This window comes from Peromyscus leucopus, chromosome 3 (genome assembly GCF_004664715.2).
Source record: "Peromyscus leucopus breed LL Stock chromosome 3, UCI_PerLeu_2.1, whole genome shotgun sequence".
In the NCBI taxonomy this organism is placed as follows: domain Eukaryota; kingdom Metazoa; phylum Chordata; class Mammalia; order Rodentia; family Cricetidae; genus Peromyscus; species Peromyscus leucopus.
Window position 1 is genome coordinate 63,997,282 of NC_051065.1, and position 24,245 is coordinate 64,021,526.

Here is a 24,245-nt window from a genome sequence, read left to right on the forward strand (position 1 = left end):
GAGGCGCTGCCATTCCTGTGAACCTGACCCAGGGAAGGCTTTCCTACTCCCACCATCTGAGGCGTTTGGGCCCTTGATATGGGTGTGCTCATGTCAGCAATAGACATTCACTCAGAACTTCATCTGTTCCCTATAGCTCGGTCAATAAAGAGCTTGTTGTGTGAGTATGAAGACCTGAGTTCAAGCCCCAGCCCCCACATGAAAAACCAAGCATGGAAGTACATGCTTATAATCTGAGCATGGGCATGTTGGCTGGGGGCAGGTGGGGGCAAAGACAGGTGAGTGCCTGAGGCTTACTGCTTAGACAACCTAGCCAAATTTGATGAGCCTCGAGTCCCAGTGAGAGCCCTATGGTATCCACAGGTGACCACTGGCCTCCACATGTACAGACACATGCAAACACACATGTACACACAAACATTTGCTAAAACATAAAGTAAATACATCTGGCATACTGAAATACAGGGAAATAAAGCCAGGGGAGGGGATGTGAGGTACATGAATGATTAATATACCAGAAGAGCAGGGAGGGACCAAGCCTACTGAGTGTGGGGCTGGGCTTCTCCCTGGGGCTGCCTTGGTCCCTGTACCTGCCCATCAGGACACCTTGAGTGTGCTTGCAACCCTCTCTTATTTCTCCCATCAACATCGGACATTGTGTCAGCGAAAGTTCTCCGCTGTGGGCTGCCTCACAGCCTCTGAGCTGTTTCAGGGACAGACCCACCATTGAGTCTAGGGAGACAACCCCTTCACACAGCATCCTCTTTAATACTCGTTCAGGAATTTGGCACCTCTCCGCCTTGCCTTTCTGTCCCCTCTGAACATGACCTGCAAGCCAATGGGAGAAGCTCCTTTCCTGTGGGGAGCAAGCACAGCCCTCAGGCTGGTACCCATTCCTTTTTTGTAGAGCAGACTTTTCCCTTCCCCCAATGCCAGTCCGTTTCCCCAAGCCTAGTGAACCCCTGGAAGAGCCGTCAGGGCCCCACATTGCTACGCTCGTACCAGGCTGCCTGTGAAGAGGCCGGATGATTTGTTTCCTTTTAAATAAAGTGCTTGCTTGTTGGGCTGTGTGGGGTTGGTCCTTGGCGGCCACTGTCATATTATAAACATGCGCAGGCTGGGGGGGAAATGTGACTTAATAAAATATTCAGCTGCCTTTCTTCTTTGAGCTATATTAAGCTGCACATGTTCTGCGTGGCAAATGGCACTGATTCAGAATTCACAGGGAAAGGAGTGAGGCCAGAGATGGGGTGGGGGGCGGGGAGCAAGGGCCCAGGGTGGTTTATTTTCAATTGAGTAGTTGACCTGTAGAAATGTGGGGTGGAAGAAGCTATGGCTATCTGCCCATACTCACGGGGAGGGGCTGTGCGGCCCTCTCTGGGCCTGGTGCTTACTAAATGGCCTTTCTCAAGAGGCCCTAAAATAGGACCCTCCCCTACAGGCTCTGAAGGCTGCTTGCTGTCCGTTGTTGGACTTGGTCTATGAAATCTCATAGCGGCTGGGCGACAGTTTGTCTCCCACTTCGTACAGACAGACCTTACATCCAGTCCTTATCCAGTGATTGGTCCCGTCCATTCATAGTCCACACCTATTCTCCCCATGGCACTACTCAGGAACTTAGCAACTGGTAAGGTAAAAGAGGAAGACACCATGGAGTAAGAGTGTACAGTTATAAATTCTCTATGTTAGGCCTATTCTCATGGCCCTGCTGTGACCTGGTCAGCAACTTGGCAGGCTTGTGATGTAGACTGTGGGCTACACTAAACACATCAGCCCCCCTCCCAGAGCCATCTTAGTCCATCAGGATGGATGTGCACACAACCAACAGCAAACTTGGCAGTTGAAACAGGCCGTGCAGTGGACTTTCAATGCTTTTTGCTTAATGTCTTTAAAATTATTTTTGTTTTATATGTATGAGTATTTTGCCTGCATGTATGTCTGCATCATATGCCTTACCTGGTGCTGGCACAGGCAGACGAGGGCATCGTATCCCCTGGAACTGGAGTTACAGATAATTGTGAGCTACCATGTGGGTGCTGGGAATTGAACCCAGGTCCTGGCGAGAAGAGCCAGTGTTCTTAACCACTGAGCCATCTCTCCAATCCCACGTTGTAGATTTTAGGTCATCTGTTCCATAGGGAGAGATGCAAAGATGCCCGGCACCATAATTTCTCATCCTCTTTTTCTCTCTGTTATTACACTGTGAACACAGCACAGTGGGACAGTACTTTAGCAATAAAATAACCAGAGACACCCAAACCCATTCCCCTCAGCTCAGCCTTGCACATGCCTGTTGGAGTCTATTTTGTTCTTTTCTTCCTCTCCCTTCTGTGGCTCCCCTGCACGGTGGCCTCAATTCTCTTGACCTTCACGTGAGTCTCCTGCTTCCCAGGCTGTGGTGACTAACTCATCCCTCCGGTTTCAATGCTGTCTGTGCTAGTACGCTTTTAACAACTGGAGGCCCGATTTACAGTTCCTAAGATCTGTTTGCTTCAAAATGCATTTAAGAAATATTTCCAACAACTTAATAGTTACTAAATATCGCAGTATTCATGAGCCTATCACTAGCTGACAGGTGCCAGTCATGTAGTCAATCTTGATTCTGGCAAAAAGTCTCTATCACATTATTTTTATTAATACAACACTACCTTTGTCCACATGGTTCTCCCTACTTTACCACATAGAACAGTGAGGCCAGGGCACCTTAAGTCACAGACTTGATGCCTCCTAGGTGGAAGTGTGGCCTAAAACCCCTCCTGTCACAGAAGGTGGCTCTGCTCCTGGTGGCTGCTGCGGTAGCATGGACACAATTTAAATAATACTTCTCTTCAGGGCTCTTTTCCTTGTGATATTTGGACTTCTTTCAACATTTAGGACATATAAATCGCATTTAGCTGTGTAAACATACAAATCACATTCTCCAGTGACTGGATCCAAGGCTGTACTGAGAGATTCTCGTTTCTAAGGCCATTGTATTATTGTCATGATTCACAAAGAAAATGAAATCCAAATTTTTCTGAACTTCTCTACCTCCCTTGGACATTTGAAAAACACAAAAACATCTAAATATTTATAGAAGATGCCAACTAAAGTTTCTAAAAGGTGGGGCAAAAAGTGAAGGTGCCGCAGTGTCTTCTTTTTCTCCTGGGGCTGTCTGGGTGCCCCAGAGAGCTCTCTGCCCTCTCTTTGTTATCTGGAGGCTGTGGTCCATGTGGTAGAGGGATTTGTGTGGGACTCTGAGAGATGCCCACTTTTGAGTCTTCCATTGTCTGTAGTCACAGGTGTCGCTCTGGAACTGATGAGCAAAGCCAGAGATGGTGGTGCCAAGAGGGGCTCCTCGGTTTGGGGCCAGTTCTTCCCCTCTATTACACCCCAGAAAGGTCCAAAAGCGAGGTTTAAATTTCTCCCTGGAGGCAGCGGCGGCGGCGGCGGCGGCAGCCGAAGCAGCACAGTGAGCTAAGAAAATAGGCTACGATTCAATGTCTTGTCCTAGATGTTTAGTTTGGGGGTGTGGGAGGAAGAAGCAGATTAGATTAGCTTTTATCCTTGATGATATTTAAGATAAAAATTAATTTTTATACTTAGTATGTGCTAGCAAAAAGGAAGAAAGAGAACTGTTACTGCCCTACCCAAATTACTGCCTATTTCTTGGTTGCCTGATCCTAGAATGTAGCTGGGTGAGGTCAAGTGTTGGAACTGTAAAGGCACTATGTATAGGTTCTATTAAAGACAGCACTTCCATGGTGGGTGGGGCTGCCCCTCACCTGGGAAAGTTGAAGGAATAAGACTTTGAATAAGTTACCATCTGGTCACACATTCTAAGATGGATACATTTAGGTAACCAAGCACCTGAGGCTTTGAGAAGCTGGAGTTTTCGCTGAAAAGAAACCTCAAGGATGCTTGACATGAATTGGAGGAAGGGTTTCACTTCTCACTCTAAAAAGGGATGTGGTTGATGACTGGCTGGCCAAGTCGATGAAAGAAGGATGGATATTCCAAATGGGGAGAGTGGAAAGTTGAGCCCCAAGGCCCCAGGTGGGGGGAACAAGTGATTCCCCTAGCAGGCCTGACACCAGCAAGCCCAGAAGATGGAAAGGAATAAGTGTATAGAGAAGGTACCAAGAAGAAGGCCTACCTGACCCACCCACCATCCAAGCTACAAAGAAGAGTGTAATCTCTTATACCAGGGTCAGAACCGGGGACCAGCATGGATCAGAGAGTGGGACAGGATCCAGGGAGCCTATGAAGGACGGATTCTGCCCCACCTCCCCCTTCTCAAGACTTTCAATCTTGTAACAGTAAAGGTACTGCAGAAACAGCAGCCTGGTCCCCACCCTGGGCTTCCTCTCATAGCAAGTAGCTCTGCAGCGGCTGCAACTTCTCCTAAGGGCCTCCCTCTGGGAATAACAGAAAGATTCATGACCTTGATGACTCTCCTCCTGGAGGCAAATCCATCGTCTGATGAGTGCACACAACAGTCAAGGTTTTCCTCTCTGGACATTGATGAGGACACCTGACAGTTCTGGTCCTTTCCATCCTACAAAAACTCAGGGGAAAATTTTGTGATTTAAGGGGGACAAGAGTGAGTTCCACCATGTCACCTCTGCCCTCTATGAGCTCTGAGTGTGTCAGCACTGATGCCTCCACTTCTTGAAAGTGGCTGAGGGACAGAGCAACTGCTGTTGAGGTTCTTGGTAGGGGAAACTGGTCCCCGAAATGCTCTGTGCGCTTACAGCAGGTGACCGCTGACTTACTTCTTAGAGAAGCTAAGGCGGGATAAGGGCAAGGGCGTCGAGTGGCTGGTGGTGATGATGTGGGGATTTTTTTTTTTTTTTTTTTTTTGGACAGGTAGTTTTAAGCCACCTGGCAACCGAGTTGAGCTTTGCAGGTAAAAATCTGAGGTGCATTTACAAATTGCTAAAAGGAAATGAGTTTGGAGGCTGGGGAGATGATTCAGTCCATCAGTTGCTTGTTGAGCAAGCCCGAGGACCTTGCTTTAGATACTTAGCACTCACATTAAAAAGCCTGGGTGTGGTCACACACTCTAATATCATGTTCAGTGAGAGGCCCAGTCTCAAAAGATAAGGATGGATGTGAAAGTATGGTGATGTTTTATTTGTGTACTCCAATAAAACTTATCTGGAGATCAGAAGACAGAGCCAGCCACTAAATTAGACATAGAGGTCAGGCAGTGGTGGCACACACCTTTAATCCCAGCACTTGAGATCTCATGCCTTTGCTTGGGAAGGACACACGCCTTTAATCTCAGGAAGTACTATGACAGGACACAGAAAGGTATATAATGCGTGAAGAAACAGGAACTCATATTCTTGAGGCTGAGGATTTCAGTCAGAGGATTCGTGGAGTTGGTGAGGTAATTGCTGGTGGCTGTGGCTTGTTCTGTTTCTCTGATCTTTCAGCTTTCACCCCAATATCTGGCTCTGTTTTTTTTAATTATTAATAAGACCATTTAGCAATTTGTGTTACATCTGGCACCCAATGTGGGGAAGACATCTGACATTGAACTCTGTTCTCCATTTGTACAAACACACAGATATGTGGAGATGTCTCCAGTCGGTTCCCCAATCAAGATAGATTGTGAATTGAGCCCTGCTGTCTGCTGATTCAGGTGTCACTGAAGACCTGAGCCTCACCTGAAGCTCCATGACTCAGGAGCTCCCTGGGCATATGCTACCTGAATGACTGCTTTGTATCTCCTTTTCCTATGTGCGAAAGATGAACAGAAACACAGTTAGTGTAGGAATGGAATGTAGGCATCTATGTACAGTTTTCTAGCTCCTAAGGAAACTTTATCTCACACTTGATGGTAACTCATTGTCCACCATCACTGCTCTGCTAAGGCTTCTTGACATTCAGAGTATGCGCAACCACATACTGGAGGTGGCTCAAGCAGCAGACATTTATTTCTCATCCTTCTAGATGATGGAAGTCAAGGGCACGGCACCAGCAGACGTGGTGTCTGGTGAGGCTGTTTTCTAGTCTTCATCATAGGGCTATGGGGACAGGTTAGCAGTCCCCTGCATCTCTTACAAGAGGCACTAACTCTATCATAGAGACTCCAGTCTTACCATACCTCTCCTCTTAACTCTGCTCCTGAAGTTTCAGGTAATAGCTTATGGGTATTTGGTGCACAGAGGTGCCCTGCAGGTTGAATTCCTACAGCTGAGCTTGAGTGTGTGCTTAGGAAGCAGCAGAGAAGCTATTCGTTGTATAGTCAGCTTTCCTGAGACCTGCTAGCATCCCCTCTTTAGTTTGTCTATTTCTCTGCCTGCTCCTCCCAGACTGAGCCTGGCACATCATGCTGGGTATTAGTTAAGAGTCAAATCCATACTCCACTCACCAGCCCCTCTGAGTTTCCTACTGATTAGAATCATTGCCATGAAGTCCATCTCCCTCCATATGAAGGGTGCCCGATCTGCAGGGTAAAGGGAAGACCACTGTGTCTTCGTGCAAAGTGCACAGTGTCTGTCTGCCTGAGCACCTCACTGGAAACCCTTTGCATCCTGAGGGACCTGAGGCATGACACCAGATCCCCTTTACGTTGAGCACATGATCACACCCACACATGCTGGAGAGTCACTTTAAGGCTTTTAATGCATTACCATGTCTTAAAAATGGCCATTTGTTTGAGTGAAAAATAACAAATGACGCCCAGGGACACATGAGAGCCACAGAATTAGACGTAAATGAAAATGTACTAAGACCAATGAACTCTCATCTGAAGTGTTTCCTAGACCTTTCCCTCCTCCCTAGCTCATCTCTGCAAACCAATCAGGAATAAGAAAAGGACTGCCTTTCACTTTAGCAAACACCACTTACACCAGAGAGCTTCCTTGGGATATCCTTGCAGGTCAGCTAGAGTGCATCCAATGGCCAAATCCAGGCACTTTTGCCTCTTTTATGCATTGACAGGTTGAATGCTATTTCACACAGACCCTGAACTCTTGATTCAGGATTTAAAAAGTCAGCTTGGTTGTATATTCAATGGAAAAGATCAAACCAGTATTCAGTAGCCTTAAATGCAATTGCGGGTTTAAACAGTGGTGTTTTAGGCAGGAATTAGTTTTCAGAACATTAAAAGATTCCAGCAATAATATTTACAAATCCTTTCATATGCATGAAAAATTAGCGACTAAATCTGGCCATTAAAGTATAATCTTTATTTGACCAAAGCATGGTATAAAAATGGAATAAACTGCAATTTATCTTAGCTGACAGCTAATTACCTGAAGTCTGATTAAAGGGAAAACTAAATTTACTTAATTAGTGTTTTGGTGTTTTAGTCTGTGTACATATAAATATGCCTATCTGTTCTTCTACATGAACATTGCTAGAAATAAATTACCATTTTCATTTGGTCCCATTCAGAAGCTGCCAAACTCAGGACAATGTTGGAAGAACGGTTGTTTCACAGACAATGATACCAGGTGTGGGCAGACTATGAGTCTGATATGAAGAGAGTACTGATGCTGGGATGGGTGGGGGGGATCAAGCCATTTCCCATTTCCTTCTCTAACTGGCAGCTAACTCTTTGGGTAAGCCAGGCCTGCCAATACATCCTGGCAGCGCAGAAGAGGGCTCTGCATAGAATTAAACCCACAAGGAAAAGGGCTAGGATGCACTAAACGGTTGTCCTGGTGCCTTGGAACTGCCATTTGATATGAGTGATACTGGTCAAGGTTTTGGGGAGTCCAGGGTCCAGAGGTGTTTGAGACCATTCCAACTGCTGTGCACACCAGAGACACAGGCAGCATTCTGGGTACTGTGGTAAAGCGCTCTCTCTCTCTCTCTCTCTCTCTCTCTCTCTCTCTCTCTCTCTCTCTCTCTCTCTCTCCCTCTCCCGCCCCCCTCTCTCTGAGCCTCTTGGGAGTTGAAGAAGCTTGAATTAATTTTTTTTAAGTGATGCAAGGTCTATCATTGATGGTGAGGTGTGCTTCTTGGAAGCAATGAAAAAATGGATCCTATTTCATAACCCAGTCTGTTGGTATTGTGAAAACAAGACCGTTAATATTCAAAGTTATTTTGAAAAATATATACTGTTATCTGTCATTTTGTTATGTCTTCTCAGATCTCACTCCTTACCTCTCTTGGCATTATTTATTTGTTCCCCGCGACCTCCCCTTCAACCCAAACATTCATTCCTGTATCTTCTATAGAGATGTCCTAATATTCCTAAGTTTCTTTAATCTGTTTTTAATCACTGAAAGTTTTTACCTCTCCTTCAACTTTAAATGATGCTATTTTTGAAAGAAAGAGACTTTTTTTCTGACTTAAATGTCAGACCTACCCAAAGTTCAGTAATATGCTTATAAATAATTGGGCTAAAATATCAGTTTTAAGAAGCACTGCAGCTTTTAATCAAAATCCACAAAGGCATAAAAGTCTTAATTAAGTCTGAAGCTCCCCTCCCCACACGTGAGGCTTCAGATCTCATTCGCACCAGGCTTCCTCTTTGACTGTGTTGAACAGCCCCAGTGAAACAGCTAATTAACAAAAGGACAGCAGCATGGACACAGGCCAAAAGGAGAGCAAAACCCACTCTGGTCCTGGGGACAGTGGGAGCTGGGATCCTAGCCCCACATCGCCATCTCGTGAAGACTTCTGGGTGCAGTATCTATGTGTCCATCACCCCCACTCTGCTGAGAGGCACTGTTACTATAAGAATGGGCAGTTCTCCAAACAGTGACTTCTGATGGTGCTCCTAAAACTGCCAGGTAGACATTCAAGCAGGGAAGTGACGCCTAACAACAAGATAAAGAGAGAGAGACAGCGTCTAGAACCTCTGTCTTCCAGCCCCTCCCCCTCTTCTCACAATCATTTCCAGAACCATCTGTGGTGGTTTGAATAAGATGTCTCCCATGGCCTCGGGTATTTGAACACTTGGTTCACATTTGGTGGTGGTGCTGTTTGGGGAGACTTAGGAGGTGTGGCCTTTCGAGGAAGGATGTCACTGGAGAAGGGCTTTGAGGTTTCAAAGGCCACACCATCCCCAGTTCACTCTCTCTACTTCCTGCTAGCTGTTTAAGATGTGAGCTCTGAGCTTGCTGCTCCAGTCGCCATGCCTGCCTGCTGCCAGGCTTCCCTGCAATGATAGTGACAGACTCTCACCCCTTTGGAAGCATCAGCCCAAATAAACCTTTCCTCCTGTAAGTTGCCTTGGTCTTGATGTTTCATCACAGTTACAGACAGGTAACTAATCCATCACCATCTTTGTTTATTCTGTCACTTGACCAAATGGCTCCAGGGGCACACAAAATAAGATACTGTGGGTAAGAAATGCCACGAGTCTCCTGGGGCTGCAGGCAATCTGTGATCCCTGTTTTCTCCCATCTTGCTTCAGGGCTTTAGAAATCCTCCCTGTCTGGTCAACAATGGTTGAGAGACAGCGTTGGACATGAGTTGGCTTACTCGGGTCTTCAGGAACATGCCGTGCAGGCGCAGTCTCTCAGGTTGGCAGAAGGAATGGGGAGGCTCAGAAGAGTAACTGATGGCATCCTAACAACCATCATCCACTATGACACCAAGGACAAGGGGACAGGGTGACTTGAGGTTTTATGGCATGACCATAAATGTTGGAGTGGGAGAGCATGGGATGGAGCTGGAGTTTTCAGTTAATTGCGTACATCCTTGACTCATAGGCACAGCTGAGTTAACACAGGCTTGGTATGCTAGGCTGTGGACTGTCAGGACAGGGTAGACGTGAATTTGTGTTTATGGAGTATCTCCAGGAGATTTTTAGGGAAGATAGGGTTTGGGAAAATAATGAGCTTCTTGTACCATGTCCAGCATGGGTGGCTTACAGCTGGAGTCACAGAGCCGGTGCTCGACCCAGCCATGCCTTATAAGGTCTAAAGTGAGACACTTGAACAGGCCTCAGCACACATTCCTCCTCCTCTTCAAAACCCCAAGAGTGGAGAAATGTATGTTCAAGGTCTAAGTGGAGGTTTCTGCCTCTTAGTCTGGAGGTACAGTACAAAGCAAGGGCTAAGATTTGGTTCCGTTATGTGTGTGTGTGGACAATTTTTTGAGTCAGAGATAAGAGATTTTGTGTTGAGTTCTACTCAACAGGCAGGTGTTGAGAGAGGAAAGCTTCAAGGATGAGAGGGGCATGTGCCACCTCTCTGACCTCAAGGGGAGGAAAGCTGATCTGGTGGATTTGACAGCCACTTCTGATCTTTGTGCATACCAGGCACACACATGGTGCACATATATACATGTGAGCAAAATGCTCATACACATGAAATTAATTAATCATGTTAATAATATCCAGTGGTCAAGGATCTGCCTGTGGGGGAGCATACTCATGAGCATTAAGTCAGTCCTGGGTCCCCTTGGTGTACCTTGGGATGATGTAACCAGCCAGGCCTGCAGAGAGGCAGATACTTCTTCTGGAAAACGTGGAGAATGGATAGCCAAAGGGCTGATGCAACTGTGACCTGGAGCTAGAAGGTTCTGTGAAGTATTGGCAGGGACATCAAGGGAGGGGAAAGATGAGAAACAGTTACTTACACTGGAGTTAAGACTTCCCAGGGGCCTGAGGTACATGGCCTACAGGATGAGAGGTCGTCTTCCTTCTGGGAACAGGGGCACTCTGAACCTGTCAAGCCATCACATGGTGTCACATTGTAATAGAGTCAGTTGCAGGCCTTACAGGAATCCAGACTCTGTCACCTGTTTGGTCTGGGAACCAGGTCATACTGAGTGGTATAAGTAGTTGCGTGGTTAAAAGAAACATTATTCTAAGACTGTCTGAGATGAGGAGGGAGATGCTGTGGTCCACTAGAGACAATCAGAACCACTGATGTGGTGAATCAGAGTAGCTAAGCCAGGCTCTGGAGTTCAGGGGTCCTTCTCGGGGTACACTCTGGAACATCTGGCTACATGGAAAGAAAGCTCTAGCTGATGTCTTATTTAACTGGATTCTTTCTCCCTCACGGAACTGAGGAACCAATAATAAAGCCGAGAGCTGACTCTACAGTGAACCAAGATTTATTGTTGGCCGGAGAAAACAGAGAAGCCTGGAGAATAACTCCCAAGTCAACTTCCCATCAGAACAAAGGAAGACAGTCCTTTGAAGTGGAAGGGGAGAACGGGAAGGTTTTGTTAATGTTTGGAGATTCATGGCTGTTTGGGAAAGGATCAGATCTACCCTGGAAATGAAGGCCCAACTTCTCAGAAACACCGGGATGTTTTCAGTCTGGGTCAGCCCTGGTGGTGCTGGTGGGTGGGGGTGTTATTAGGGCACAGGTCACAGCAAAGTGGTAATTAGCCTGGGGTGGGTTGGGGGTGGGGGTCAGAGGAGGTGCAAAATGGTCTCAGCCTGAGCTGCCTCTCCTATTTTCTCCTGGCTTCACAGAAGTAGCAGAACTCCCTGGGGTCTTTGTGGCTGCCTAGATGGCCTGCTTGTCTGAAAGAGAACACTGTTCAGCAGAAAAGACTGCCTCTCAGAGTCTGAGAAGAGGTGCACCTGGTGACAGACCCAGAGGCTGAAGCCCTGTATGGGGGGGCCTCACACCCCACTGATTACCCTGCAAATCCCATTCCCTCAGTGACTATGACAGAGCGCTGTGGGCAGTGGGGGCATCTACAGGAGCCTCCCCGGCTTTGTAGGTGGAGTTGGCTCTCATTACCAGAGCTTTGCCCTGAGCTGTAGGGCTTCCTGCCAGTCACCCACCCAGCAGAGGGCCCTGCTTGCACTTTTCTGCTCCCAGCCCAGGAGCAGCCACTGGGGGCTGGTGTGAACTGTCATTAGGAACAAGTGAACAATGGGCAATGGGAAGAGCTGGCTTCCACTGCCCCTGTCCCCCTCTCCCATCCCAGGCCTACCCGAGACAGGACTTAGAGGAAAACTACAGGCATGGTCATAGAATTGAAAGCAGTCAGCAACCAGGCTGGCACCGGCTGCAGAGTAGGAGATCTAGACATGTGTCTTTTTGGTTCTCATCCTACCTTCCAGGTGACCATGGGTACAAATCTAAATAGTATCATTGTTCTGGCAGGAAGAAGCCAATAATGTGGACATATGGACATGATGAGGCCAGTTCTAGGAGTTCATCTCAGATGAGACCCAGAGCCTACAGGCTCAGCCCCCTGGGGGTTCCGTCTGCACAGCAGTAGCACTCTGGCTCACTCCACCATGGCCTGGAAAGGGGTCCAGTGTCAAGCTCTGACCTAGGCCTGCTCAAGGTGGGCATGGTATTGGTGGCATGGGACAGAAGCCTCTAATAGCTCCTGCCCATCTGACCCAGGCAGGACTCCAGTGTGAGAGAGGCAGACATCTAAGGTGACAGCTGTCCGAGCTGTCCACATTTGTCCTCTGAAGCCTGATGACCAGGGCCTGATTTCAGGGCTAATTACAGGGAGACTTTCACTTATTGGTTGCTACTTTTGTTTGCTGTATAAACCAGAGGAATGAGCCGCTTCCAGTCATTCATTCATTCATGCATTAAAACACAGACTGTGCGTGACTCCAGCACTGTGAGGGAGGGTGGAGCTGCCCTGTGGCCTTTGTTGGGGCCGCAGTGGCACCAGTGTGAGCAGCCAGCACTTCAGCCGCCCAGTCTCGGGGGCCTAGTGTGAGAAATGACAGTCTTTTAAGGACACAGGGGCTCGTCCGCCAGTCATGGAAGGAGCCCGTCACTTTGTTCCCTTCCTTTCTCGGTAAGCTGAATACAGTTTCTTTGAACAAAACTTTAGTCTGGACATACTCTTTTCTTTATAAAAATACATCTTAATTTTTTTTATCAATTCTTTGAGAATTTCTTAGAATGTGTTTCGACCCCTATCCCGATTCCTCCCAGATCTATTCAGCTTCCCTACCCACTCAACTTTGTGTCTTTTCTCGTTTTTTAGCACCGATTGAGTATACTTTGTGAGGCCCGTATATTATTGGACATGTGGCCTTCTACTGGAGCGTAGGTGACTCTCGGGGCTGCACTCCCAAAGAAAACTGGCTCTTTGTCTCCCTTCAGCTATCAGTTGCCAATAGCTATTTGGCAAGGTGCCCGCCTCCCCTCCCCGGGTTGGGATTCTGTCTGGCTTGATCTTGCTCAAGGTCTTGTGCATGCTGTCACGACTGCTCTGAGTTCACTCATGCAGCTGCCTGCTGTGTCCCAAAGACCCTGTTTCCTCGTGGTCACCCACTGCTTCAGGCCTCCTCTTCTACAGTGATTCCTGAGCCTTGGGAGGAGGGGCTGTGATACAGATGTCTCGTTTAGACTCGAGCGCTCTGCAGTCTCTAACTCTCTCCACCTTGATCTATTGTGAATCTCTGTGTTAATTGCCATCTACTGGGACTAAAAGCTTCTCTGATGATGGTTGAGAGATACACTAGCCTATGGGTATAAAGATAAGTCATTGGGAATTGGTCTAAGACTATGACCACTTAGCAGAATAATAGTAGTGTAACTCCATTGGTGCCCGTGACCTGTACAACTGTATCTTTCGATAACCATCGAGGAAGCACAGGGCTCAGAAGTTACGAGAGCACACTGCTTTTCCAGAGTATCTAAGTTCAGTTCCCGGCACCCACGTCATGTGGCTCACCACTGCCTGTCACCCCAGCTTCAGTGGATCCAACATTTCCACAGACACATACCTACTCGTAATTAAAAATAACAAAAATAAGATCTCTTTTAAAAAGTACAGTACACTTACAGATGCTTTGCCTTGCAATTTATAGAACATACCACATAGTAAACTGTGTTTTCTGGTAAAGTAAACTGGCTCTTGTATTTATCCTGCTCCCACAGATGGGTGACCCAAACCTGGTGCACCACACCACATCTAAGGTCGTTGGCTAAGTTGTCGTCTTAAAGGGTCGTTGACGTGTATGGGTTTTTAACAACAATAAAGATATCGACTCTCTCACAGTGATCTGAAGAGTGCTCAAATGACTAAAAGGAGCTGTAGGTTCCTTTGATGGTTAAAAATAGTATTTATACCACGTCTGAATCTTTTGAGGTGATGTAGAATGAAAGACATTCATGCAAGCCAAGCATCTAACCCACTAAAAATTGCTCTCCAGCCGAACAGGAGCTGGTCCCCCACTGCATCGGGAGACAGTGTTGGTGCTAATGTGGACTCAGGCTAGGAAGGTTGCAGTGAAGAGCCGCTGGAGGACAGCTGTCTATGGGAAGGACAGGCAGGAGACTGTGGCTCACAGGACAAACATTCTGTCCTGATGCCATCAGGCTCCTCAAGAAAAGTTTTTGAAGAAAAGAAATCTTGTCACCAAAATTTTCTTTCCCAGTAGCTGTGCCTTTCAGAGTCTAACAAGAATTTCCGCCATGGTCCAGCAGGACTAGGCTTACTCAGTTGTCTTTTCATTAAGCTGAATTAGCTGTGTGTCCAGCACTGGACGAGGCACAGGGTTTCAAAGGCAATAGCAAACTATGGTCATTGTGTCCCTGGGTATCAGCCCTGGCTCTGTGAAGTCAACAAAGCAAGGGAAGAACCTGTGCCAAGGTCATGGCTGTGGAGGGGTCAACCCCACCTGTCCACATGGTGCTGGGAACAGTCAGTGCAGAAGGGATACAATTTGGGAAAAAATACCCTTTAATTAAAAATGTGTGTGTGTGTGTGTGTGTGTGTGTGTGTGTGTGTGTGTGTGTGTCCGTCCCCATATGCACGCATGCTGGCGGATGCCACAGCTTACACAGACCAACTGTAGGGAGTTGGTTCTCCTTCCGCTTGCTGAGGCAGGCTCTCTCTCCTTGCTTCTGCCTCTGTGGGTTTTCCATCACTGCAAGTTACTGGCTCATGAACTTGGGACAGTCCCCTGTGTCTGCCTCTCACCTTTCCATAGGATGTGCTAATGTTCACCACCACATGCAACTTTTTGTGGTTTCTGGGGATCAAATGCAGGATGTTGGGCTTGTTTGGCAAGTGTTTTTACTGAAGCTTCTTCTAGGAAGTATATATTTTGGAAGTATTTTCAGTCTGCAGATGATTGAACCCAAGGCGTCAGAAACAGAGAGCTGACTGCAGTTACAATGACCTGCATGCCCCTCAACAGCACAGGTGAATGACATCATCCTCGCCTCCACACCATTCCCAAGTGCGGAGGTAGCACAAACTTACACAAGAAGAAAACTATGGGAGCCATCTACAAACACTCTTAGAATCTGTGTGATGATGTATGCTTCATTGATTCAGGTCTTTGATTTCTCTTAATGTAATCATTTCCCAGGTGGTGGTCTCACGCATCTTTAGACAGTGGTTCCTAGATGTTTATGAGGGTGATGAAACCAATATAAATGTTTCATTCTTTGGCTTTATTTTTTTCTGATATCCCTATACTGTTTGATTTGTTTTGTATGTTAATAGGTGTAAAGGTTACACGATGCACACACTAATTTACCATTGGCTTCTCAATCTACTAGTCCATATCTGAAAGAGTTATTTCTTCCCATGGTTTTCACAAACTCGCTTTTCATTTTGGTGAATGTAAAATCTGGCAGTTTCCTCTGTGTTCATGGGACTCAGTTCAGTGCTAACCAAATGTGTACCCAATGACCTGTTCTCTTGTTGATCAAGAGACTTCAGTCGTGGCTGGGTTGTTTTAAAAGTTCTAGCACCCTAAGCCTCTGACTCTAGATAAAGGGAATTGAATGTCTTTGACTTTCTATGTCATAGACATAGAATGGCATAGACATCTCTAAAGCACAACACTGGAAACAGTCCTCGGTCCCCTCCTCTCAGGTTGGATGGTTCACGTGCCTGCAAATGTGTCTTTTTCATATGGACTTCCACTGAAAATCATTGAGCCAGAGCAGAATTCAGAATGCATCCAAAAACGGGGAAAAGGACCAGATTAGCAGACCCAGTGGAGTCAGGGTGGAAGATAGTTGGCAAAATTTACTAAAATTTGACGCATGAACATCAGCAGCTAGAATTTTGTGATGAGTGAGATTTCACCTTCTAAACAATTTTACATGGAATTCTAGAAGTTTAAAAATATTTAAAAAAAAAAAAAACTTTATTGGCCAGAAGCCCAACCCAAAGCTATTATAAAACGAAATATGTCTATTGCTATCTCTTGCTATCTTTCTTAGATGTCCCACAAGAACATGGAATGATGGTTCTCTGACCTTAAGACATAAAACAAGAGGTTAAAATAGAAGGAAATTCATGGAAAATTAAAATAAAAAAAAAAACCACACGTTTGTTTCCTCTGGTCTCAAAGCAAACATGTGTAGTGCCTCCTTCATTAATGCATTATCTTTCGAAAGTGCTCTGGGTTTGTCGGGATTGAAATAAGATTCATTTAATCAGCGATCGCAGTTCATCTGTTAAATTGCAGCACTTTGCTCTCCATTTGTGAAATAATCTTCAGACTAATGAAGTAAGGTCAATTGCATGCAGTTTTATTCTACCCAAATTGCTGTTAATTGCATCAAAGGCTTTGGTAAGGTCAATAAATGTTGGCTTTTTATATCCTCTCTTGAAAGTGGCAGGAAATAATCGTCTTTCCTCTGTAATGCATTCAGGCCTGGGGCAGTGTGGAGCAGAAGGCCATTAGATTTGCATTACCTGATCGGAAAATGTTCCATTTTCAAAGAATTGGAGGAGAGACCTGGATTCCCCAGTGGTTCTAGTAGAGACACTTTCTCCTAAGCGCTCCTTTGTCATCCTCAGCAATGGCCCCAGTGGAGACCCATGCCATGTCCCCACACAAAGACCTGTGTCTCCTCAACAGTTCTAGCTAGATGGTGGACTTGGACTTTCTTTTCGTGATCATATGATTGAAGTGAGGCAGAGTTCTCCTCTTAATTTTCCTTGCCCTGTCATGTCTTTGCACAGCTTGGGGCCCAGAATCCTTACTAGAAATGATGAGGGAATAAAGGACAGACACATGGACACAGAAACAGAAAAGCTGGGATCAGATGGGGCATGCTTGCTCTGATGGAGAGGCCTCAGCACTCCAGAAGCATTTTTATTATATACAGCTGAACAAGGGGGTGGGTTTAGCTAATCTTGGTGAGAGTGATCTCCGTAGGGGAGCAGTCTTCAGGCCACAAATGGGAAGAAAGCTGTGCTGGGCATTTTCTACTATCAATATCTACACAGGGATCAGAAAGGAAGGTTGTGCCATTTCTCTGAGCCTAGAGTGGGGAAGACCTTGTGATTTCCCATGGGTCTCAGCATCGGGGTCCTTGACAATGGCAATGCCAGTGGCAAACAATACATACTCACTTAGAACTTCACTTGCTCCCTACATTGCCCCACATAGTACTGCCTGAAAGTCCATCCAACACATTTTGTGGCTTGAAGTGTTTGAGATGGCAGACCTTGGAGATACTATCAAATGAAAAAACAAGATACTAGGATCTGGGGTTGATTACGGCTGAGCTGTGTCCTTGTTACTGCTGCAGAATTGAAAGGCGTCCTGGGATATAACTCTTTAAGATGAGTATACTCACAACCATCTTAGTTTGTACACTCTTGGTTCTCTCTCTCTCCCCCTCCCTCCTTCCTCATGTGTGTGTGTGAGAGAGAGAGAGAGGGAGACAGACAGACAGACAGACAGACAGAGACAGAAGAAGGGGAATATGTGTCCTGTGAGCTATCAGTCAAGCAGTAAAGATGCAGGATGAGAGAGAGCCAGTGGGTGGTACTAGCATAGTGCCCAAAGTGGGAAACTTGGGGTCAGCGACCCACTCCTGGAAGAGTTGCAGCCCCCTCTCTGGGTTTTGCACTCACATAAGGTCGCAGCTCTCAGAGAGTATGTTTGATACACCAGCTGCTGATAGTGACTTCTGGTCCCATACACAGTGTCTCCTTTGCAGCACAGAACTCAGCAAAGTCCTTCCAGTAGCTGCTGCACTGGGGTGATTTCTCACACGCCCCACTGGAAAGACTGAAGGCACCAGAGGAAGCTGGTCCTTTCATAGAAGTCCTGTGTCCCAGGCATCAGGGCCCTGCGTGCTTCATTGTACAATCTGAATGCTGAGCACCTCATCAAGGTGTTCATGTAGGGTGGCATTTTGTGGCTGCAGGTCAGCTATTACCACTGGACTAGGTGGCACACGCCTTTAATCCTAGCACTCAGGTGGCAGAGGCAGACAGATCTCTGTGAGCTCGAAGCCAACCTGGTCTACAGAGTGAAAGCCACACACAGAAACCCTGTCTTGAAAAACAAGCAAAAAAAGATAGAAAAAGAAAAGAAATGCGCAGAAAAGCTTGTGTTCCTGCCCTGGGGCAGGTGGAGCTTGAACTCCAATGAGATCAGCAACACAAAGAAAACCAGGCATGACATGTGCTAGTCTTATCTTTTCTCTCCTTCAACTTTGCTTGCTAATGTCCTGCTCCCCTAGATTATTCAAAAGCCTCCCTCACCATATCTCATTCTTTGTAGCACCTTTGAAGTCCTACTTAGAGTGGCATATGTCCTCCACTAAGGGACATGAAGAGGGTGAGGAGGCATTGTCTGTTTGTCTAATCTCCCTCATCCCTCAGGACAATACCCAGCTGGAAAGCCTTCAGAATTGGTGTTGAGGAAGTGGACGTACTTATGAATAGGAATAGATGGTCAGTCAGTGCTGAATTCTGTGTGCCGAAGTCTGAGTGGTGACTTCTTAAACACTGGGACCATCTCCAAAAGCAGGCAAGGCCACCTAGCCCATTGACACCAAAGTAAGACACATTACTGAAGGTGTCCGTGCATCTTACATGCATACATATCGTAGACAGTATTTTTGAAAACAACCAAAATGGTTCCTATGTAAACCCTACTACTGTGGCTCTCAGTTGTGCTAATTGAAGTGACATTTGGGGAGCACTGGTTTTTAGGACCTGTCTTATAGAAGAGTTAGCCTGGAGACATTAAATCTCACAAGCAGTGAATGACAGAGACTCTATTTGACCCTAGGAAACCTGCGCTGCTGGAGCTGCATTCCTAGCCTTGGTGTTGACAGGTGCATATACCCAAACATACTCAGTTACCTTAGCATCAGAAAACATGTGATAGGTAAATTGTGATTGGTCAAGGTCACCTCACTGAAGAGTGCAAACGTCTGAAGGGAAGGTGGGGGTCTGGGAAGCTGTAGGCAGGCAGCAGGATGCTTTGCTAGGGTGGGCAGAAGTGCTGCAGCAGCTGCCCACAGCCGGGCTGTGTGCACAGGGAAGCCTATGCTGCTGCTTGGCTTAGAGATGTGAGATTTTCAGTTAGTCTCCTCTTGGCTCACTTTACCACGCCGGTGACAATCCTTCAAGCCTAAGAACTGAAACTGGCGTGCATCTCTTCTCAGGTTGCCACTTAGTAGTTGGAAGCCCAGGCTGTGTTAACTCTGTCTCCAAACATCCTCTGGGTGCAGGGTACCACTCTGCGGTGTAATCCAGGGATGACTACCCACTTGCTTCTTGGGAAACATATTTCCAGACCCTATCTTAGTTAGGTTTTTATTGCTGTAAAGAGACACCATGACCACAGAAACTCTAATAAAGGAAGCATTTAATTAGGGTGGCTTGATTACAGTTCAGAGGTTCGGTCCATCATGGCGGGAAGCATGGCGGTGAGTAGTCAGGCATGGTGCTGAAGAAATAGCCCAGTATCCTACATCTTGCAGACAACAGGAAGTTGACTGACTGTCACACTGAGTGAAGCTTGAGAAAAAGACCTCAAAGCCTGCCCCCACAGTGACTCACTTCCAACAGTTGTGGCCCAGATTAAAGGTGTGCCCTCCAGCCTCAAGGCCTGGATTAAAGGCGTATGTCATCCAGCCTCCTCCAACAAGACCACACTTCCTCCAACAAGGCCACACCTCCTAAGAGTGAGCTTATCATGGCCAAATACATTAAAACTACCACAGACCCAAGTCTGTCCTCATTTTAAGGTTCCTTCTTTGATCCTACTTTGAAGTGACTCCCCTTACCTTTCTCATCTTATAGCATAAGTGACAGGCTCAATGTCACCCCTACTGAACCCAAACCAGCACAAGGTGATCCTTCAAAGACACAAAACACAAGACTTGAAAACTGACCCAGATGGGGTCTAGACAGAATGGTGGATGTGATATATTGACACTCTGAAAACACCTTGATCTGGTGATTTTCAGCAAGTATATTTGTCACACGTTTGTAGTAGGTTCGGTTCTATATAAAAGACTTGAAAGCACAGTGGGGGGTAAATGTGTTTTAAGTCGTCCAGACTCGGCTGTGAGCTATTTTCTAAGAGTCCAGCATGTGTGATGTATAATTGTGTCTCGGGGGAAAAATTCCAACTCAGTGACATGGAATGAGAAAGTTAGGAGGAGGCTTCAGAATAACAGGAAACAGCTTAATCCTCCTCCTTTCATGCCCACTCTCCTGAGCAAGAACATAAAGGAAGTGGGAACAGATAAGTAATTGGTACCCCTGACTGTGACACCTATGGCCAGACCTATGAGGTCTAAATTGCTACTTGATTCCTAAAACATCAGGTTTCTGGGATACATGGCCTGTCTGGGCACAGTGGAGGAGCAAGGTAGGAGATAGCAGGTGTCTGCCTGGGCATATACCTGTGTCTTGTGATTCATGAATGACAGGAAGGCCTCTTTCCCAAATTCCAAACAGAGCCAGGAATCATCTGCCCAAACAGAACTCCTTCCACCTACTGGCAGGGTGGTGCCGACTGAAGATCCATCCTTGCCATGGTCCAGGGAGACTGCATATCTCCCTGGTTGCATGGTAGTGTGGATAGTGTGATCAAACCCTTTCCCAGACAACCTTTAATTAGAGTATGTGTGCTGGGGAGAGAGGAATGAGCACATAAACACACCTCCACATGAACGGGTGCTTCAGTTGATCTGGGAATACCCCTCAAGAGGGTAAGAGATGAACAGGTGAGAGGGGGCAAACCAGAATCAAAGATGCCGACTTGAGATATGCCCAGGGCTTGTCCCAGCAGAGGCTCTGGCTTGCTTTCAAGTCCTCAGATCAGATTCTTCAGGCAGAATTGTTTCAAGTAGCCTGGACTTTGAAGGCTGGTTGTTCCCTGGTTGTGGACGTGTGAGAAGGTGTCTTGCAGAGCAATTGGAAGCATCTGCCTTTGTGTGTTGAAAAGGAACTTGGGTTGCCTTGCTGGGAACAAGATCACTGTAGAGCATCGAGTTTTCTGAAAGGAAGGCAAAAGCACGTGGTTGGTCACTTCCTGTGTGTAGTGCTGAACGTTCGGCCTGACTTGAATGTATGGTAGGGGTTAGGTGCTAATTTTCTGCCCTCCCTCTGGGATCATCTGTCTCTGTTTGGAAGTATTGACCTTGTTGATTTATCTATTGGGATATGGAACAAAGGTGCTATGTAGTTTAAAATATATTTCCAGGAGAGCAGAAGGCATCACCACTAAGGCAATAGCAAGTGTGGTCAAATTCTAATTTATAAACAGAAGCCAAAGGAGACAGCTAAACCTAGAAAGGACAGCCACCGGCATAGGAGAGTGAGGCCTTGGAAGTCTTTTTGTGTTAGCACAGGTTCTAAAAGACACAACTGGTGTCCCTGAGGTGCCCCTGCCCCAGGAATGAATCACACAGAGGTGTGTGCTTGCACACTGTCATCTTTGCTGTCTGCCTGAACATCTCCAGATAACCAAGCTGGACAGGTGTCTGGGTTGCTTCAGGCTGTCCCTGAGACCCCATTCCTTTCCCTTCACCTTCAGGGTCCCCTGGGCTGATCTGGGGGATGCAGGTACCCCCTCTGTGCTGTCTTTCATATCCACACGGCGGTGAAGAGTTGCCCAGCTCTCTTGTCTCCATGCCCCGCCTTCCCTGTACTTCACTGCACCTTTTGACTACCTCTTCATTTTCACCTGCTCCTCATTCTTGCCCTTTATTCTAAGTGCGAGCAGAATGAAAAAGAAAGACGTTCATGTGATGAGTTAACGAAGCCATAGTCAAAGTCAGCTGTGTAAAGGGACTGAGCTGAGAACTCAGGCTGAGGAGCCGTACCCAGGACATGCTGCCCCCTCCTCTCAGTAACTCCATTTTTCTTTAAGAACCGGGCTTCAGGAAACTGGAAAAATAACCCTCTAACTTGGTTTCACTGTTTTTATTAAGTTAATTCTTGCGGCTGCAGATCTGCATCACATTCTACAGAAAGAGGCCTCCGCTGACTTCGCGGGGCTCTCTCAAAGCTCTCTCATCACATGGCAAGTGGTTGCCCTGCACTTCTCATATGTCAATGACTTCTCTCATCTCAACTGCTCAGCACTACCAGAAGAAACAATTTCTGTTAAGTTTGGACCCATCGAGAACTTTGAGGGAAATTAGATTTTTTTTAACAAGTTTATCATTGCTCAATTCATTAATTTTTCACGTGGTAAAACATACATAATACAGAATGCACCGCATTAGCTACTTTCAAATGTGTGGTTTCATGTGAAAGCTGTGTACCGAACAACTTCTAGGATGCTGTGGTCATCATACCTGCATCCCCAGGACCTTCCCATCAATCTTACCTGCCACTATCACCAGTCGCCAGCCACAGATACCCAGTGTGACTCTCTGTATTGACCACCCAAGAGACTGCCTATGCGTGGTCTCCTACATGTCTGGTTTACTTCATGTGGCACCATGTCTCTGAGGTTCATCCATGTTGTTGCACGTACCAGGATTCCTTCTTTTCTTAGAGCTGAAAGTCTTCATTTCAGCTGATGGACTTACTTACAAATACTATGGCAGCCAGCCTATCTGCACTCAGGGCTCAGGGTTTCCAGAAATCTGACTAACCCCGGGAGCTCCCGATGAAGCAGGAACAGAAACCGCTGGCTTTAAATCAGACAGACTCCAGTTGGCATCCTGACTCTGTGACTAACAGCCAGGTGACCTTGGGGAGGTCACTTGACCTCTTTAGTTTTCTTCTTATAAAATTCAGACAACAACTAAAAAAATAGTATTAGTATTCCCTTTGGATCAAAGGATTAGTTGTCGAGTGATGGGGGCTAGTACACAAAGGATTCACTAGGATAGCAGTCATGGTCATGTTGTTTGCGAGACCAAGTTTTATCTGTGTGTGTGTGTGTGTGTGTGTGTGTGTGTGTGTGTGTGTATGCATGAGTGTGTGTGTGCACCTGTGTGGATGTAAGTATGTGTGTGTTTAACTGTATGTATTTGTTTGTGTGTGCATGTGTGTGTATGTTTGTGTATGTGTGTATATGTGTATGCATATGTGTGTATGCATATGTGTGCATGTATATGTGTGTTTAATTGTATGTGTTTGCATGTATGTTTGCATGTCTGTGTATGTTTGTGTATATGTATATGTATATGTGTGTATGTATGTGTATATGATATGTGTGTGCACATATATACAAATATATGAGGAAGCTGGAAGACAACTTTAGGGGTCATTCTACCATCCATCTTGTTTTTTGAGACAGGGTCTCTCACTGGGGCCTGGAGCTCACTGCTCAGGCCAGGCTGACTGGGGAGACAACCCCTTCAGCATCTTTTTGTCTTTACCTCCCCAACCCTTATATTGCAAGTGTGTGCTACCTTGGCTAGTAAAATAAAAGAAACAGAAGCCAAAACATGGATTCTGGGGATTCAAACACAGGTTCTCATGCTTGCAAGGCAAGCAGTTTACCCCCTGAGATAGTATCCCACCCCCCAAAGTCGTACCTTCCTGTCACTGTCCCTGTAGCTGACACCATATGTGCCTTGACAGGGAGGCCGCACCGGAAGTGCCCACCCTTGTTTTTAAAGCCCTCATGGACCTCTTGTCTCTCCTTTTCTCATGACTGAAACCACCAAAATTATAGTGTTAACTAATCCTGCAGGAGTTTATTGGTACTTATTACACAATAGACACTGAATGCTTGTTATCGGCCTGTACACATGTGAACAGAAGTGGATCTGAGAGGCATGTGCGCTTGTGAACGAGAGGCCATCTTGATTATCTTCAGCAGGAACAACAAGGAAAGTAGTCCGAGAGTATCGGGAGTGGAAGGTAGGCCAAGAAGTGCTTTTCTGAGGAGGAGATATGAGTGGGGGTAGGCATGAAGCTCACAGGGGTGAGTTACGCATAGTGCCAGGGATGTTTTAAGTAGAGGTAGAGGAAATTCTAGAACATATAGGTAGCACTAAATTTGATGTGTTCTTGGGACAAGAAGTAAGTCAGCTTGGCTACAGAGTGTGAACGGGGCAAGGTAGATGGAAATGAAGATTTATGTAAGATGTGGGAAGGCACAGGGCCTGAGAACTTTGGATTTACTACATGTGCAGTGTAAATCTTGTCCTGGATCAGATGTT

The 24,245-nt window shown here is 46.4% G+C and overlaps 1 protein-coding gene across 4 annotated transcripts in view; it reads left to right on the forward strand.

Annotated features, from left to right (window-relative positions):
- Nucleotides 1-24,245, forward strand: part of Dpp6 (dipeptidyl peptidase like 6) — an 876,452-nt gene that overhangs the window by 473,379 nt on the left and 378,828 nt on the right. The gene's annotated exons all lie outside the window — the stretch shown is intronic.